Here is a 17,662-nt window from a genome sequence, read left to right on the forward strand (position 1 = left end):
TCCTCTGCCAGAAAGACAGAGAAGGCTACTTCCTCATATTAGGATTATTGTTCTTGGAGGCAGGCTGCCCAAGAGGAAAGACACCCACAAGTTAAATAAGTAAGTACAAATATTATCTGAGCTCACAAATGTGTGTATTTAAGGTGAGTGAGTTGTGAAAGGAACAGGGCTCCTTTGCAAAGCTGCTGAAGGCGCAACTTTTTTCAAATCTGCATAAATAAGGTGCACCTGTCCAAGTCCTCTCTTCTAAACCAGTGTTCCTCAACCTTGGCAGCTTGAAGATGTGTGGACTTCAACTCCCAGAATTCCCCAGCCAGCATGTTCTAAACACAATGACTTTTCTGCTATAAGCAATGACTCCTTGATTGTTAGATGATATATGGGAAATTTGGTTAATGAGCTCACTAGGGCAACTGAGGCAAGCCTGGAAGCAATTGAAACCCTCAATGATGCTGGGAAACGCAAGACTTGAGTGTGCAGACTATCTCCCTCCTCCTCCTTCATGTTCCCCCTTCCATTGAGTGGAATGCTGAGGAGGCAACAGCCAATTTCTTAGTCATCCCAGGAGGAAGAAGAGTCATTTTTGCCTGTTGCTTCCTGTAAAGTTTGGATGCAGTGTATGGCCATTCAACTCATTTGCCCCAAGTACTGCCTCCAAGTGCGTATGAGGAAGAGAAAGAGGAGGAGGAAAAAAGGTACAATTTAACATTTCAGGAAACATGCATAGATTTTTATTGTACATGCCATTATGCCATGTGCATTTCCTTGGGAGTAGGACCCACCCAACTGTTTACTCTTTCAAAGTAAATATGAACAAACAAGAACTAGGGAACACTTTCCATTTTTATGGAAATAAGTGACTTTCCATAAAAGGGTTTCTTTTTTTAAAAAAAGTGCAATATTTACATTTTTTGAACTGTCATTTTAATTGACAAAGCATATTTGGTTTTAGATCATTTCGTGGATTCACACAGTACACTGACTAATAAATGCATATATGGGTGGGTTCATATAAAGTATGGTTGGAGAGTTTTGCGTGTCCATCCAGGCCCTTTTTGCACTGAAGGGGGTAGTTTTGCAACTAGATCTCATCGTGCAGAAGTGGGGAAAAGCATCATTGTAAAAAAATATTTTCTATCCTTTGTTAAAGAAATGTTTCCTATTTATTAATGTACAGTAGGAAAGATAACATCCACAGCAGTGATAAAGAACAGGTTTCTTAATAGAAGACCATCCTCTAGTCTCATCTATATAGAGTGTTACATTGATGGAATAAAATGATTACATTTTTCAAAAAAGAGATAAGTTATAATGCAAACCTCAAGATGAGAAAAGCCAATGCAGCTGAGAAAACTGGTGAAAAGTGTAGCGATGAGGCAAAGCCAAGTGCCTGCCAGCTCCACAAATCTGTACTTTCTCTGGTCCTAAATTCAGTGGGACATAGCATGTGTGAGTTTGCACCATATGTCTTCCAAGATCTGAAGGAATATATTATTTCCCCCTTTAATGGAGCAGAATGCAGATAGGATTGTGATGCAAGCAAAATAAATCCTTGACTTCAGGGAGAAAGATACAAATATTAAGGGAAAAATGTTAGCCACATAAAAATCCCCAAAGGTGCCAATATCTATAGTAGATAGTGGTCATAATTCTGATATTTATCATTATCTATACAAAATGGTACTGAAGGAGGCTGTATGAAAAATGTAAGAGAGATTGTGTCAGCCTTACCTGGTAGACCAGACAGGAACCATGACCAGATCAGCTAATTCTATTTTATTTTATAGGTTACATTAACAGAATCTTGCAAATCTGAAAGTACAATTCTTTTCCCATCTCTTTTACCCCCTGAAAAATTAGGGACGGTCTCTTCTGAGCCTCTTGTCCTGCCCACTATCCAGCTGTGGGCTTTGCTGTCTCTTATCTGACCGTTCCCTAGGCAGCATCTCTGGGCCCAGTCTCCCAAGGTCTTTCCCATATACTGTTACAGATTGTCTGCTTTCATATTAATTATTAAGCCATATTATACATGTTAATGTAGTTAAAGGGATTTGGGCCTATCAGATTATTAATATACTCTGGCAGCCCAGAAGAGCTGGTTTAAATGAGGTACAATTTTTTTCGCCATATAACAGTTTGCTCAAGCCACAAGAGTTGCTGGGGATGCTCGACTTAATTTCCTTTAGACATGAAAATTGTGCTTGCCTGGGCTAGGAGCAAATAGACCCAGGTTTTACTCCACCCTCAACCATGGAAGCTCCTTGGGTGACTTTGGGGCAGGCCCTCTCTCTCAGCCCAACCAACCTCACAGAATTGTTGATCTGGGGGAAAAATTGAGGAAATGTTCTAAGTAAGCCACCTTAGGCTCCTGGAAAAATAGTGGAATATACATCTAACAAAGATGTAAATAGTTAACCACATTTTCTGGATTTGCACTCCATACTGAACCATGTATTACCCACATGGGCTAGGGTTGTACGACAATATGGCTGGCTAGTTAAGTTGGTGTGTCATTCAGATACAACTATTATGAGTTAAGAAAGGGAGACAACCTTCTCTATGGAGAAAATCCCTCTCCACTGAAGTGCAACTGGAGCTCATTTCATAGTGTTTTCTGCCCCAAATTAAAAACTTCTTTATTTAGCTGATCATAGTTGAGTTGATCCTTTCAGTTCTTCCTAACCTGCATACAATAACTGCTCTGTTCCTGTTACTATATTTCAGAATCATATGATCATGTGAGGTTTTATTTATTACATCACCATAGAATTTTTGGATTAAAGGCAATTGAACAATCTAATAAGAATAGCACAGGAGCAGGGGGCTGGTTAAAAATGGAGTTATTTCTGTTTTAGTTGGCTTTTTGTGGGAAGTACATTCAGCTCCTTTCAAAATTACATTTTTTGCAGCTTATTTTCTTTCAGTTTGGACAATAGATATTTTAAAGTGTATTAGCATGATGCATACATAAAAATGTTTATGGGGGGGCAGAGCAGTGCCAATGTTATTGTCAAGTCGTTTTCTCCTAACTGCCTTAAGTGTCAGGCCTAGCCCAAGGAACTCCAAGAGACAGTGCAAAATCAGTCCAGTTGTGTTTATTAGCTACAACTTCTAGCAAGAATCTTCCCAGACTGAAACCCCATCTCCCAAAGTCCTCCAGCCACAACAGTGTGAATTCCTCAGGGAGGTGCCAGTCTCATCCTCTTGTTACTCCCACGCTCTTCTGGCGAGCTAAGAAAATGTTTATCTCCCTGAGCCCGGCCTTCATAATTCCATTCCATCACATTAAGTGATGATACTATAGTCTTCTTAGTAGGAAATTGTCTTCCCTGGGGCAATTTGTTCTCAACAAAGTTGCTCTCTTTGCATAACTGGCTTTGTTCCTAAAATTCTTTTGCCCTTCAAAAAATTCTTTTGCCCTTTTTATGAACCTGAAGAATAAATTATGTCTCTGGCAAAAGCAGTTGAGCAGCATTCTGATGTGGGGAGATGTTCTCACTAGGTGAAGCTGTTGGACTGTGTCTGTCTTGCTGAAAAGTGCTCTTGCTGACTGCTGTGGGCAAGAAACAGACTTCTGTAAGCTTGGCTGGTAGTCAGCCCATGACAACACAGGCTTCACAGGTTTCAGAGAGATCCGACACTCATCCAGAAGGGTGTAGTGATACTTGCAAGCAATGTGGCTTGGTCTTCCTTGTGGCAGCATCTCCTAGGCCTTTATTCAGAGCTTTATGTTCAGGCTGAGAGTGAGAACCTTCTTGTTCTTCCTGAAAATAAGTGAGATGCTAAAAGGATGCTGATTTTTCATCAGATTTAAAAGGATAGGGGGAAAAACAAAACAGGTGTTCATGCCTATGGCTGTTTTAGAAAGAGCATTTTATCAATTGTTTTTATGCACATCTTTGTATTACATCTCACAATAATCTAAAGAGCAACATGGAATTACATATTTGTGTTTGTTTTGAAATACTTTAGCACTCTCTTGGCCATACATTGATATATCCGGAAAAACGGATATCTGACATTTTAAAGGCCAAACCCAGAGTGCGTTCTCTCCATGTCATGGATGTCAGGCGCATGGAGTTTATTATTCACTCCACTCCCAGCTTCTGTTTTGGAAATCAATTCAGGGCACACAGCCATTTGTGCCAACAATTGCCTTGTTATAATGTTTCATTAAGGCTCCCTGAGGCTTATAAGCAAGGATGCCAAGCAATTGCAATTACAATTATAATCCAAACTCTGTTCCAAGGCATGTGTTACAGCTAATTGAGTTGCCCATTTGTCTCCAGTTTTCCTTGTTTGCTTGCCAGTTTGCTATCACACTGGACCAAAATAACGTAGCAAGGCATCCTTGACCCAAGAGAGGAAAAAGGAGGGCAGGTGCTGGTGGAAGCTTAGGAAAGGCATGTTTCAGTGCTCCAGAAACTGGCTTATAGAAGCTTTCCATGTTCTTCCTCTGCAGCCAGCAATTAGAGGTCTGTTCCATTGCAAGGCTCCTATGGAAAGCAAGCTGATCCAGCAGCTCATAGATGACCTGATAAATTGCCTGCTAGAACAGGAGCATACCACTTTGGGAGAGGGGCTGAGGAGTTGCATTCCCAAGAGTGGGTGAGGCCACAGTAAAAAAGGGGGTGGCAAGGACAAAAACTATACCTGTTTTCATTTAAATTTCAGCCTAATTAACATCAAACTGATCAAGTACTGTTAATATGAGGATGCCCCACTTAGTTCAAATTCAAACTCAAATTCTTGATTACAGGTCAGTGTCCCAAACTAACTAAAACTTACTAAACAAAACCTCCAAAATAAAACATACATACTGTATAAGGCACACAAAATAAAATCTATACGATTGTGCTTGCACTATTTTGCAAACAGCAATATACAAGTTTTACAAACTTTGCAATGACAAGAGTTACCCTGGGGTCCTTATCAGCTGGTAAGCACTGAAAGTAAAATTCTTCAGTCTGTCCCAGAAGTGGAGTTACAAGAGGCATTAGGAGCTCTTTGTGTATATCTTGATAGAAATCACAGGACTGTGTAACAGAATATGAGTGTGTGTTTCAATATTACTATCTTTACAAGGGCCAAGCCTTTTGGCATATGGAATTTTACAGAATTTTCCCTCCAGCAATGCTGATGGTATAATATTGAACCATAGCAATGTAAATGTTTGCTGAAATTGATTGGTGGTGAGCTGATCTAGGTACAACGCTGCTTTGAGTGTGCATTGATGTGGCCCGATTGTACCTTAGATGTAAGTTTGTTTACCATATTCTGACTGTAATTCTGTATCAAGGAACCTTTGCTTAAGCACTGCCATTGCCTGACCTTGTCCCATGGGCAGGAGTATCTCCTTTGAAAAACTCAGATACACACACACACACATTCATTCGTTTGTTCGTTCGTTCAGTCTCAAGTTGGAGTTTTTTTTTTATCGATTAATGCTAGCTGTGTCAAATCTTGAGGTTGGAAATGAACCTTTAGCTAATATGTAAATGCACCTAGTCATGCCCTTGTTTCGACTTTTATAAGTCCTGCCTCCTACTGCGGGGCAACATTAGGCATGCGTTTTGCCACTTGGCATGGCTTTCTTAGGAAATCTGACTGTATCCTTTCCAAGTTGGATAATTAATTCCTGGGTTTGATTGGGCTACGTACAACACCTGGGATAATATCTTGGCTTCAAAAAGCTTGAGGGCAGCTGGTATGTACTGGACACCCCTGGAGAAGAAAAAAGAAAGGATTGCTGTGGAACTTCTCTGGGCATTTGAAGCAACCTGACCAGCGTGCTTATAACATTTCCCGGGTATTTGAAACTAGGGACCTGCTCTATTTTATGCCTTCAAGAGTCCAGTGCAATTTTTAAAAGCCCTTCCAAAATGCATGACCTTTGTTTTTCCATAACTGATCTGTAATGAATGTTTTTTACAGAAATGGGCCAACGCTTCCGTGGCCCTTCTGAAGCCTATTGGCATTTGTGATAATAGAACTGCATTATCTGCATAAAGCAGTGTTTCTCAACCTTGACAACTTTAAGATGCGTGGACTTCAACTTTATAAACATAAACAATTACAGTATATATTTTTGAAAGCATTCTTACTTTACAGCATTTTTCCACACCTGCCTAAAACTTTTGTACAGTACTGTACATAAAGGAAGTACAATGGCTATTCACAGCAGCAGTAATTGGAAAAGACCACAGTCATTCCAGCATAACTTCACCTCTAAGAATACTTTCTGGTGAGGAAGGAACCCGTTTTGTTCAGTAGGACTTGAGACTGAGAAAATCAGAAAGCGATTTACAAGGGTGAAAAACAGGGGGATTTACCAGTTGAGAACGTGATAAGCACAGTACAGGCAGAATACCAGACCATCATCATGGCCAAAACAGAGGAAGGGGTTGAAATCCAGAGAGATTACTTAAGCTGGCTTCAGTTCCACCTGGTTTATACACAGAAATCAAACATCTTAAAGCTATGGAGTGGGAAAGCCCTAACTCTCTCTGAATCATCATCATCATCATCATCATCATCATCATCATCATCATCATCATCATCATCATCCAGGTTCTTGGGAAGGACTCAGTAGGTGGATAAAAAGGCCAAATCCAGTCTTAACATCTGGCTGACTGTGTGACCAACAATACTCTCAAGACTATTCACTATACATCTGTCAGGCCTAGCCCAAGGAACTCCAAGAGACCATGCAAATTCAGTCCAGCTATGTTTATTAGCTACAACCTCTAGCAAGAATCTTCCCAGACTCAAACCCCAGTTCCCAAAGTCCTCCAGCCACAACAGTGTGAATTCCTCAGAGAGGTGCCAGTCTCATCATTTTGTTCCTCCCACGTGGTTCCGGTGAGCTAAGAAAATGCTTATCTCTCTGAGCTTGGCCTTCATAATTCCATCACAGCATCACATCCCCAGAGTGATATTGATAGATTATACCCGCCCCACAGAAATGGAGGCAGAGGTTTACTTCAAGTCAAACAAACTGTCGAAGAAGAAAAGCATGCATTGGCTGATTAGACAGTCAAGAACAAGCACTGTTGCAAGTTAAAAATTGGAACTTACTGAATGTACAGGAAACAAATGTGGATATCAAAATAATGTAACAAATAGAATGCTGGCAAGGAAAAGTGTTGTTGTTGTTGTTTAGTCGTTAAGTCGTGTCCGACTCTTCGTGACCCCATGAACCATATTGCGCCAGGCCTTCCTGTCCTTCACTGCCTCCCTGAGTTTGCTCAGTTTCATGCTCATTGCTTCAGTGATGCTATCTAACCATCTCATCCTCTGCCGTCCTCTTCTCCTTTTGCCTTCAATCTTTCCCAGCATCAGGGTCTTCTCCAAAGAGATCTCTCTTCGCATTAGGTGACCAAAGTATCTGAGCTTGAGCTTCATTATCAATCCTTCCAATGAGCAATCAGGGTTGATTTCCTTTAAGATTGACTGGTTTGACCTCCTAGCAGTCCAGGGGACTCTCAAGAGTCTTCTCCAGCACCACAGTTCAAAGGCATCAATTCTTCGGCACTCAGCCTTCTTGATGGTCCAGCTCTCACAGCCATACATTACTACTGGAAAAACCATAGCTTTGACTATGCGGATCCTTGTCGGCAAGGTGACGTCTCTGCTTTTTAATATGCTATCTAGGCTTGCCATAGCTTTCCTCCCAAGGAGCAAGTGTCTTTTAATTTCATGGCTGCAGTCTCCGTCTGCGGTGATCTTGGAGCCCAAATAAATGAAGTCTGTTACTGCTTCCATTTCTACCCCTTCTATTTGCCAGGAATTGATGGGTCCAGATGCCATGATCTTAGTTTTTTTAATGTTGAGTTTCAAGCCAGCTTTTGCACTCTCCTCTTTCACCCTCATCAAGAGGCTCTTTAGTTCTTCTTCACTTTCTGCCATTAGGGTGGTATCATCTGCATATCTGAGGTTGTTGATGATTCTCCCTGCAATCTTAATTCCGGCTTGTGATTCTTCCAGCCTGGCATTTCTCATGATGTACTCTGCATATAGGTTAAATAAGCAGGGTGGCAGTATACAGCCTTGTCATACACCTTTCCCTATTTTGAACCAATCGGTTGTTCCATGACCGGTTCTAACTGTTGCTTCTTGGCCCGCGTACAGATTTCTCAGGAGACAGGTAAGGTGGTCTGGTACTCCCATCTCTTTAAGAATTTGCCACAGTTTGTTGTGATCCACACAATCAAAGGCTTTTGCATAGTCAATGAAGCAGAAGTAGATATTTTTCTGGAACTCTCGTGCTTTCTCCATGATCCAGCGAATGTTGGCAATTTGATCTCTAGTTCCTCTGCCTCTTCAAAACCCAGCTTGTACATCCGGTAGTTCTCGGTTCATATATTGCTGAAGCCTAGCTTGTAGGATTTTGAGCATAACCTTGCTAGTATGTGAAATGAGTGCAATTGTGCGATAGTTTGAGCATTCTTTGGCATTGCCCTTCTTTGGAATTGGAACATAAACTGACCTTTTCCAATCCCGTGGCCACTGTTGCGTTTTCCAAACTTGCTGGCATATTGAGTGCAGCACTTTAACACCATCATCTTTTAGTATTTTAAATAACTCAGCTGGAATACTGTCATCTCCACTAGCTTTGTTGTTAGCAATGCTTCCTAAGGCCCACTTGACTTCACTCTCTAGGATGTCTGGCTCAAGGTCAGTGATCACACCAGCGTGGACATCAGGGACATTAAGATCTTTCTTGTATAGTTCTTCTGTGTATTCTTGCCATCTCTTCTTAATCTCTTCTGCTTCTGTTAGGTCCCTGCCTTTTTTGTCCTTTATCATGCCCATCTTTGCACTAAACGTTCCTTTCATATCTCCAATTTTCTTGTAGAGATCTCTAGTCTTCCCCATTCTATTGTTTTCCTCGATTTCTTTGCATTGTTCATTTAAGAAGGCCTTCTTATCTCTCCTTGCTATTCTCTGAAAATCTGCATTCAGTTGTTTATATCTTCCCCTTTCACCCTTGCTTTTCGCATTCCTTCTTTCCACAGCTATTTGTAAAGCCTCATCAGACAGCCATTTTGCTTTCTTGCATTTCTTTTTCTTTGGGATGGTTTTAGTTGCTGCCTCCTGTACAATGTTACGGACCTCCGTCCATAGTTCTTCGGGCACTCTGTGTACCAAATCTAATCCTCTAAATCTATTCATCACCTTCACTGTGTACTCACAAGGAATATGATCTAAGTCATACCTGAGTGGTCTAGTGGTTTTCCCTACATTCTTCAATTTAAGCCTAAATTTTGCAGTAAGAAGCTCATGATCTGAGCCACAGTCAGCTCCTGGTCTTGTTTTTGCTGTCTGTATAGAGCTTCTCCATCTTTGGCTGCAAAGTATATAATCAATCTGGTTTCGGTATTGACCATCTGGTGATGTCCATGTGTAGAGTTGTCTCTTGTGTTGTTGGAAAAGCGTGTTTGCTATGACTAGCTGGAGCTACTTGGAATTGCCCTCTGCTCTTCCCCAGTAGCATATTGGACACCTTCCGACCTGAGGGGCTCATCTTCCGGCGTCATATCTTTTAGCCTTTTAACATTGTCCGTGAGGTTTTCTTGGCAAGGATACTGGAGTGGGTTGCCATTTCCTTCTCCAGTGGACCACATTTTGTCAGAACTCTCTGTCATGACCTGTCCGTCTTGGGTGGCCCTGCACGGTATAGCTCATGGCTTCACTGAGTTACGCAAGCCCCTTCGCCACGACAAGGCAGTGATCCATGAAGGGGGGAAAAGTATTACACTGTCAATTTCTACAAAAGATTGACGGTAAAATGGATGAAGATAAAAATCTGGCAATAGCTTATAACTGGAACGTTAAAAAAAGAAACTGAAGTCTTGATTTTGGCTGCTCAAGAGCAAGCAATTTGAATTAATGCAATCAAGGCCAGAACTGAACAATCATCAAATGATTCAAAGTGCAGATTGTGCAAAGAAGCGGAAGAAACAGTAAATCATGTACTCAGATCGTGCAAGAAGATTGCACAAACTGACTATAAACAGTGCCATAACACAGTTGCCAAAATGATTCAGTGGAACATCTGTAAAAATTATCTGCCAGTAATGAAAAATTGGTGGGAACATATAGTTGAAAAAGTAGTTGAAAATGAGCAGGTTAAAATACTGTGGGATTTCCAAATACAAACTGATAAAGTTTTGGCACATAACACACCAGATTTAACTGTGGTTGAAAAGAAAGTGTGGATAATTGATGTGGCAATACCAGGGGTTAGTAGAATAGAAGCAAAGAATTGGAGAAGATCATAAAGTATCAAGAACTGAAAACTGAAGTTGAAAGATTATGGCATAAACTGGCAGTGATGATCCCAGTGATTATTGGCCCACTGGGTACCATACCAAAAAAAACTTGGATGGCACTTAGAAAATCTGCGCATTGACAAAATGTCCATCTGTCAATTACAAAAGGCCACACCACTTGGATCAGCACGTATATTACGCTGATACATTATGACATCCTAGGTTCTTGGGAAGAACTCAATGCGAATGAAGGCCAACACCAGCTAAAGAACTAGCAGTTGTGATTTCACATTGTTGTGTATACAATAATAATAATAATAATAATAATAATAATAATAATAATAATAATAATAATTTATTAGACTAAGCCTGCCTCTCAACAATTCTAGGTGGCTCATAACAATCAAACAAAGAAATTACAATAAAATTAATAAAATTAATAAAAGATAAAGATGAAAGATGGCAAGTGCAATGAAGTGAGGGGTCTCCCTCTCCCTTGCCAAAGGCTTGGGTGAAGAGCCAGGTCTTTACGGCTCTTCTAAACAACAGCAGAGTGGGGGCCATCTCAGTGGGAACCTTGTTCCAGATGCTGCTGAGAAGGCACACTTCTGTGGTCCTGAGAGATGACATTGTATAATTGAAGGAACCCAGAGCATGCTAACCTTGCAGAATCGAATCAGATGGGCAGATGTTAAGGGAGACAGGCGGTCCCTTCAAGTAACTATGTTTACAATGTTCATAGAATCCATTTGATCTTTGTTTGACACTAGGTTCATAAAGTAATACCACTATTGATAGAAAGATGATCAAGAAGCTCAGTGCTCATCCATTTTTAAAACATGCCTGTGCGCTCCCAAAATGCTTTGAGCTTCAGAGCACTACAGCTGGGTACAAACACATTGAACCACCAGCCAGCCATATTTTAGCCCTAATTTGCTCTCTTTTAGAAATCTGTGCCATTTCCTGCATTAAAGATATGAGGCATATTTGGAAGATGCTGAGATGAAAATGTAATTTTGACCCTTATGCACATGATACATTTATACTTTGCATAATGGCAATTTGAAAATTGCAGGAAAATGCTTGTTTTTTTTCCCTTTTGGAAGTCATGGGCTTTTAGGGATATTAACACCTCCATCACTATATAATTACTCAAGTATTTAAACCATGTGAGTTAACTGCAAGAGGAATCTGGATTGTCTATAATAGTAAAATGGCAGTATACTCAGTTGAAACTTCTTTGGGCTACATAGCTTGTTCCAAATGCACTAGCAGAATCTAAAACTCCAGATTTATTGCCAATATTGGTGTGTGTTTTGGATGAATGTAAATCTACAATATTTTTTAAATAAACCAGTATACTGTATAGTATCAGATAACTAGATATTAGTTATTTGCAAGAAATGGAAATAACTGGTATAAACTGGAGAAATATCCCATATTAACAAATCCTAGGTTAGGGGTTTTCAAGAATATTAATTTTGTTTGGTAAGATGAGATTAATGCAAGGAAAGATCTTATTTCATATTTATTTATGCTTATTTAACATTGCAGAGAATGTTTAAAAAGGATTGGTGGCAAACTCACTATGTTAGAAGGATAAAATGGATGAGAGACATTTGGTCATATGATATGAGCTAGTTGTTATTGTTTAGTTTTGGTAATATCCATTTATTTGTTAATATGGAGTTATAAAGATTGTTACAATTCAAAGCTGTGAATGAACTTTTGAATTATATAGCAAACGTTTGGAATTTATCATTACATCAAGAATTAGGAATGTATGGAGCATGGAACACAGCTAGAAGGATGACCCTTCGGCATTAGATATTGCCACTCCAGGATTGCAGTTCCAGGTTAATGATACATTAATATGTGTTTATTCTCTTTTTATAAACTGGTTCTAGACTGGAATGTAATGGGAATCGGAATGGAAATGGAAAGGCTTACCAATATTATTCATATGATCAGAGGTTAATGATTTGTTTAAAGTTGTGCTGACTTTTTTTAATGTAACATGCTTTTCCTTTTCTTAGTTTTCAGTTATTTTTCTGAGCATTGAAGCATTTAAAAAAAGAAAATTCTATAGCCTGCATGTTAGTATCATGAAAACCCAGGAAATTGGTTGAATAAATCATGATTAAGCTAATTATAGATATGTGTTGCTACTCTTCCATAAAGAAACGAAGATTTCTTTGCTCTCACTGCTATTAATGCCAAGATTCTCAAAGCAGGAAGGACCATTCACCTCTGCCCAGTTAGGTTTTTATATTCTTATGAATGATCCATAGAGATACTACAGTATATGATCAGCACACCAATTACAAATTCTGTGTTAAAAGTTATACATAATAAAAGTCAGTCTTTTATGCAAGACAGTTATTAGACCTGCATTTATAAACACAGTTATTAGGTGCTAACAGCTCTTTTTCTTAAAGAGCAACCAGAAGTGAGAGATTTCTCAGGTACAAAAGGCTCATTTGAAAATTAAAGGATGAGTATTCAGAATTTTCAAATCAGTTTTTCCTGAGCTGATTTCTTTTATTCATTCTAATTATTTATATGACAATGGAGATTAGAATAAGTAAAGCAATGGTCTTCCAATGATCATGTACAAAGCTGGATACAGAAAGAACAAGAGAAAGAAGATAGATGCTTCTGAACTCTGGATCGAGAGGCAGATACTGGACTGCAGGAAGAACCAACTAATCCACCCTGGACCCCCCCCCAAAAAAAGAAAAAAAAAAGACTGCCTGTTTCCTTGAGTTGGTGATCAGCAATCGGAAACCCACGCACGTACTTTGGGCATGTGAGGTGAGTGGATGATGGACTAGGAAAAAACTACTATGCTTCAACTGACCGAAGTATTTAGACATAAAGTATATTGCAACAAACTAATTTGGAGAGCATGGATAACTGAGACTGGGTTTACCTTCCTAACTAAGACTACATGTGATATTCAAGACCAAGCCAATAAAAAGCACTCTTAGCATCTGTTACCATTTGTGGTTTTCTGAACAGATATTCAATTAAAAGTACGTCTAAGCTCCTTCCTCGGGAGAGAAAACTCATCCAGAACCAGATCCACATACCTGTTCTTAATACCGGCCTCCCTGTCTATGAGAATTCTGTTTTGCCAGGATACAGTCTAAGTTAATTTTCCCTTATTTGTTCCAAATTTTTACCCAGGCTTTGCTCAGGCTTTGCACAGCCTCCCTACGATTCACAGCTGGAAATCTGTATGTTATCAGCAATTGATGAGCGTGTAGCCCACCTTCTAGCCAAACTGTTTCCGCAACTTTGGAAGAGCATGGGGGAACTACAAAAGAATAAAGCTGCTTGGGCAGGCGGGATGGAAAGATGACACAATGAAAGTACTTTTGAGAGTATCTACTCTACACTTTCCACTGTAAGTTTTCCATCTGGGCAGCCAAGCCTCTGACTTTCCTCAAAACAAACAAGAACCTAGACTGGAATAAGGTCTTTCCCCACCATGAGTTAAATTGCTATCCACCCATCCTTGAGTTGATAGAAAGTGGTACCAGCATAACATTTGCTGCTGATCCATATCTTGCCTTGTTGTATCTATCTGGCATGCTGTTGAATAGTAACATTCAGCTTTCATGTGCGCAGGGCATGATTAGCAAAGCGATTGGCTTAACCCTCTTCTTTTGTGACCATGCCCCAGTTCTGTGTGTCCCCAGCTGGCAGGAAAGAGCCACCAATCCTGATAATGGAGAGATGGAGTGGGATTTGGGGTAGCCAACAAGTTTTGCCAGGCAGCCTGACCTGTGTTTCTGCTTCACAGTGGCTCTGCTCACCAACTGTTCAAGCAGGTGAAACGGTGTTCAGGAGGCGCAGGGAAGTGACAGTTTTTTACAGGTGACTTAATCTGCACATCCTTGCAAAGCAGGAGAGCCCAGGTCTACTTGGCAGCTGTCCAGCACACTTGCAGAGCTGGAGTTCCTTGTCGAAGGAACGGTTTTAATTGCTTTTAAAACTCAGCACCTCCCCAGCTCTATCCATCAAGAGGGGCAAAAAAAAAAAAAAAACCCACCAAAAAACAGAACAGTGGCGTTAAGGAGTTCCTGGGACTGGAAGAAAGAAGGCATGACAGGACCATCCTGAAATGGCCAGTAGGTGCAGGGCTGATCCTGACCCCAATGGGTCACTTGACTGGGCTGACAGCATGGGCAGCCAAGTATGTCCCCTTTGACATACCTTAAAATTATGACAAACTTAATAATGCCAAACATGGCCAAAACAAATCTAGTTTTCAGAACAGAATAATGCAACAGTAGTATTCATTAGAAAGCCCATAAGACTGGCATTGTATGCGAAGCACATTTGTACCTACTCATGCTTTGTGCTAAGTAAGGATTATTAAACATCTGATGTTGTGCACCTGGTCAAGGTCTCAGGGTCTTTGCCCTTGTAACAAGCCAGGGGGAAAAAACCTCTCTAAACTAAGGTAGCACTCAATGGGCCAAAGCTACTAACTGAACATAATGTGCCCTAAACAATTCTTTCATGCTCTGCTGCATACTTAACAAAGAAGAGAGTTTTGAATGCATTCTGCTGCCAAAAAAGATTTCTGCCCAGTTTAAGAGATTCCAAGACTACAATCATACCTAGACATGGAGAAAAGAAGTAGGTTTGATTTTCTTACCCTTCAATTTGCAGGGAAGGACCCAGCTTACCTTGTGAAGAGAGCTGCTTGGGCCTGGCGCAGTACTCTAGAGCCTCCGGGTGAGTCCCAATGCCCTATATATTTGTGTAGGATTTGGGTCATGTAACGTTATATGACCTAAAACCATACTTCTGGCTTACAATTACATGTTTACACTGTTTACATGATTACATGTAAATGTAATGTTTACATGATTACATGTACCCATCGAACACATGCAGTTGCTGCGAAGACCATTCATTGTGTCAGAAATGTTAATAGCTTGCTCCCAGTAACTGTGGAATCAGCCATTTCTCCCCCCAGTGATGGGATTTATTAGGCTGACTTCCAGGTGAACCTTTAAACTTAAACAGTGCTACCATGACCACTATCTGATTTCATACGATGATGTCTTCCAGAGAAATCCTTCATACTCCGCCTCCTTCATACTCCGCCTCCTTCCTTCCCCAGCCCCTTTGGTTTATGACAGAGGTGAAGAAAATGTAGACTTCTCGGTGTTGCTGTTCCACAGTTCCACATTTCTGCATTTTATGAGAAACACACTTGGAAGAGGGATAAACAACAGCGTGAAGCTTACTAGTTCTGAAATAAAAAGCCAAATGAAGGAGGAGGTACAAAAGTAAGCATACTAGTGCTGCTCAAGATCAAAGGCTTATGTGCAGGATTATGTCAGAGGCATTTAAATGTACTGTAATGCTTCCCTGTTATTTCCAAGGCATTTCCTCTTTGCAGGAGGGTTTCAGCGACAACCACTGTAATGGTTACAATGTTGGATTTGAACTAGAGAAACCATACTCAAGTCTCCCATGATCACAGAGCTTACTGGGTAATTCTAGCCCATTTCTTCTCCTTCCACCCAACCAACCTCACAGGAAGGGGTGTCCACAGGGTGTGGTCAAAAAGGTCAAGAGGGCAACTGTGATGGGGCAATCACATTTCTGCCTGTTTTTTATGTGTGTTGCGCTTTTTGATCATATCTGACGGACACCCTTACTCAGAGGGTTTTGTAGTGGGAAGTTAGGGGAAGAGCCCATCATTTTATTAGTAGTCCTGAGCTCCAACAGAAGACATAGGATATAAATCCAATAAATTATATCAAGGCAAGAGACAGTGAGGATTTCACAGATTTCACTAGTCTAGACAGAAGCCTTTCTTGGTTTTCTCCAGGGCTCAAGACAGAAAGAATAGGAGACAGCGTCAGCCAGTTTGCTCCCATTGTCTATACATTCACTCATTTTAAAAAGGGAAACATGGTAAAACGTGGTAAAAATAGTAGAGGATAATAAATGTTTTGCAAATTAGTTGCACTGACACTGAACTGGTTCTGACCCTCAGTCAGTGCTAAGGCACAGATTAACATTTCCCACAATCTTCATCTGTGCTTTTTAACCAGTTCTTTTTCATGGGAACAGGCACAAGTATTTTGTCAGGCATATTGTTGGTAGTGATCTTGCACCACCAGTCTAAACTGAGTGAAGCTACACTGCATTCATACCTTATAGGTTTTACAAAACCATGCTTGCTTTACTCATATTATTACAAGAACATTATGCTCCCCTCTCAAGTATCAAAGAAAAATAGGCATCCGGGTTGTCAAAGCACAGCCAATCTGGCTATTTTCATTTCTTGGAGGCACAATCAAGTAGGAATTTCCAATCTTGACTTCAGCTGCATGTGCACAGCTTTCAGCCAAACAAAAATACAAAATGAATTGTAATTGCTGTTCAGAGGAAATTGAATAATTATACTTTCTTATAATAACTGGAAGTTAATGAGTCTTTTAAGTTTCAGATAGATAACTTGCATTGTAAGACGGTGGATTTGATCAAAAATGGAATTCTCTAGATGCTTTTTCTAACACACTCAAGCCTAAACCTTGAAAGTAAACCTTGCACAGAACTACATTTTGTCCAGAACTAGAAATGCTTTCTAAATATTATGTATTACCCAATTTCTTTTCTTTTTCTTTTCTGTTTTGCTTTTTAAAGAATAGGATAAGTATGATACTCCAGAGCAGAAGTACAGCCTTGAAGAAAAATGTCTGAATAGTCCAGAATGGACAAGAATAATTGAGATCAGAATTCCTGTGGGATGCGCTGATTATATATTTGGATGTCCTCCTCCAGAAGCAAGATTATACGCATTTCTGTTAATCAATAGCAAAAAAGGACAACGGCTATCTGTTCCAATCTCCTCTACTAAAATATATCCTCCATGCTACATAGTCCTAATAAACAGTAACATTCTTTGCTTAATCATTATGAGTTTCCCCAAAATAGCAGAAACACAACCCCAACTAAAAGATGCATATACTATAAAGATCATGCTGCATGTGAATTTCTAACCCCAAACAGTGATTTGTCTAAAGCAGGGTTCCCCAAAGTGGCCAATGTCAATCCCCAAAGGTTGATGGGATCATCCAAGGGGTTGATAAATGTCTGTGGGTCAATAGGTGGTCGATAAATAATAGAAGGTCGATTGGGGTCTATCTTTTGGGGTCTCTGTAGGGCTCCACGCCAGTCCCTAGGCCTGAATTTCTAACCCCTAACTGCGTGGTGAGACAATGTTGCCCAGGGTTGGAATGGTCAGCCACCAGCGAGAGCAGTCTTGAGTTAGTTCTTTTGTTATTGTCATTGTTTGTAGTACTATTAAAGAATTTATTTTCATATAAATATATATGAAATACCATCTTAATAAA

At 40.1% G+C, this 17,662-nt stretch overlaps 1 long non-coding RNA gene and 1 pseudogene across 1 annotated transcript; both read left to right on the forward strand.

Moving 5' to 3' along the window:
* The first annotated feature begins 23 nt into the window (after positions 1–23).
* On the forward strand, positions 24–17,558 carry LOC112542908 (uncharacterized). Its single transcript, XR_015794678.1, has 5 exons — positions 24–99; positions 13,464–13,683; positions 14,958–15,023; positions 15,363–15,583; positions 16,953–17,558. It is a non-coding gene; the product is annotated as an uncharacterized LOC112542908 (long non-coding RNA).
* On the forward strand, positions 129–10,496 carry LOC148216604 (uncharacterized; annotated as a pseudogene).
* Positions 17,559–17,662: the final 104 nt, after the last annotated feature.

Source organism: Python bivittatus, unplaced genomic scaffold (genome assembly GCF_059951505.1).
Source record: "Python bivittatus isolate LINGU-HERP-01145 unplaced genomic scaffold, Pbiv_v1 ctg000080_np1212, whole genome shotgun sequence".
Classification (NCBI taxonomy): domain Eukaryota; kingdom Metazoa; phylum Chordata; class Lepidosauria; order Squamata; family Pythonidae; genus Python; species Python bivittatus.